The sequence below is a fragment of the Diorhabda sublineata genome, chromosome 2, assembly GCF_026230105.1.
Source record: "Diorhabda sublineata isolate icDioSubl1.1 chromosome 2, icDioSubl1.1, whole genome shotgun sequence".
In the NCBI taxonomy this organism is placed as follows: domain Eukaryota; kingdom Metazoa; phylum Arthropoda; class Insecta; order Coleoptera; family Chrysomelidae; genus Diorhabda; species Diorhabda sublineata.
Window position 1 is genome coordinate 15,051,027 of NC_079475.1, and position 2,524 is coordinate 15,053,550.

Sequence of the window (2,524 nt, forward strand, 5' to 3'; positions counted from 1 at the left end):
TGTTGTGGGTGGGAAAATCTTCAAAAGACGACTGGGAAGGTGTCCCAGGTGTGCTGGATTCGCCCGTTAACCGGGCGCCTACCAGCTAAAAAACCCACCCTCTTCTCCACCGGCGCATGTAGAACCGTTCTTAGCGAACATCGCCTCACATGCGCCAACCAAATATAACCTAACCAAACCTAACCTAACCATTCTTAAATTAAAAGACTTTTTGTAGAAAATTAATAATACTGCTAATACTTTAAGATATGTCACCGATTGTATTGGTTTTTTTGAAAAATTTCTCATAGTTGTTAAGGAGAAGTAATCACCATCTTCTAGTCTAAGATTCTATCGCTTGATCATGCAGGTGTCTGTTTTTTCGATGAAATTAATTTTAAAGAAATGTTGAGGATATGTGGAATGTATTAAGATTTTGTTTTATGAACATCAAAATTTCTATTTATGTTTTTAGATGTGGTATTTATATTAGAAATGGTTGCATATTTTGTATATATCATTAAGGCCGTTCAGCACTTCAAATTGTGACAAAATCCAATACTACTTAAATTTATTTAGAATTTACAATATTAATCATTAGGGAGCAAGTTAAAAAATCAATTCAACTCGATTCTGAAGTTTCACTATCAGAAATTTCATTTGATATTCGAATTTGATTATTGAAAAAATATTCCACATATCATTCGGTGACGTTCAAAGGTTTTACGTCCCCTTGTCTTTTCAAAACATTTATCTGACTTCCCACGTTTAGCAGAGCTTCAGCACCAAAATTTAAGAAAAAAAAATCAGTTCTCGACTGTTTCTTTTTATTCGTAAAGTTTTCTATGTTTTCTAGTTTTATATTCAGCTTCACTTTTATTGGCGAGCGAGTCTTCTTACAGAGAATTGTATCTCAATTAAATTGAAATGTTATCATTTATAGAACGATTACATTCTTGATTTTCAGACGTTGTTGTTGAATGCTACACAATATACTAATTCAAAAATATATACGTTATGAATCTATGCCGTAATGTTGATTGTTTACGAATTATACTGACCAACACTTCATTTCATTTATATGACGGAATTTATATGGTATTTGTTGATTGTAATTAGTATTAAAAACAATTATCACTAAAAAAATACAAATTCATAGACAAAGAGATAGTTGCTAATTAGTACTTCTCTCACCAGAGGAATGAGAAAATACCAATTCAAAATGACGTCTATAACACTTGCTGGTATATTGTTGTATATAAGGCAACATAAAGGGAAAAAATCATTCCGATTTCTATCATTGAAAGTTGATTTTACAAAAGAGGCAAAAGAAATTGTTCTCTGAAACGAAAACTAGTGAAAATCAGGTGAAATTTTGAGGTAAATTATATCGTTATTGCCCTCTTTTATAATCTATTTTTTTCCTAGAATCGTAAATATAAATTTTCCATTGAATCATCTGATAAAAACTATAATTTTGTTTCAATAATTTCTCCAAAAATAAATAATTGCTTTATTGTATATCTCGTTCCAGATTTGCTATGAAAATAAGACACAGGATTGGCAAATACTCTTCTATTTATGCCCAAACTCTTTGTAATATCTGCGAACAGTTTAAGAGTATGCGAAAATTTCCAATTCTAATTGCAATCTGTTCAATTTCGTTATACACAATTCTAATTTTTCAACCAATAGATCCATGTGATAGAAAATATAAATATTTGCTGCATTCCATCACTTGCTATTTACACATTTGATGATATTTTTTATAAAGATGTATAGCATTGATCCATTGCCATATATCAACAAAAATAATCCCGGGCATAGTAATTCCTTCTACTTTAACTTGAATTAGCTAAAGGTTAAAACTGATTTTCGAAATTTCTCTCCGAAACTGTTGAATTGAGACAACTGGACAAACTTCTTTTGTATCTATTTAAAGTGAGAATATAATCGCTCAACTGTTGTTGAAAATAAAATATGAGCTCTCTACTAAACAACAATATTTATTTTACACACGTGACAGTTTTTCATTATCTGCTTTTGTACAACACTGGTTGTTTATCTAAATCTATTGCACGCAAAATTATTAAGACACTTCTGGAACGTCATATAATAGTATGGTGGATTCTAATACCATAACTGAAAATGGAACGCCTTGGTGGTCTGAATTTCCTGGGTAGCTTATTACCCTCCCTTTTCTAAGATTGAAACCTTCAGGTTCTTGTATTAATAAGACCTTGATAATCGATAGAATGTGTTCAGTAATTTCTTCATATATTTCATGGAACAGGTAGTTACGGTAAGACCCTGCAGGTATCTGTGATAGCCAACTGCTTAGCTGTAATATTTTCGCATCACAATATGAGGGGTTGCTCGAACCATTATTGAGTGATAGATTCTCCCCATGATATTTTGTTTCTACTAAAATTTCTCTTTTTTATTTCTCTAGCCTTCCAAATCCTTTTTGGTCATTCTATTATTTACCATTCTACAAAGGTGTACAAACTATTTGAGCTGTTGTTTGTCTTATTTTAATCGCAGG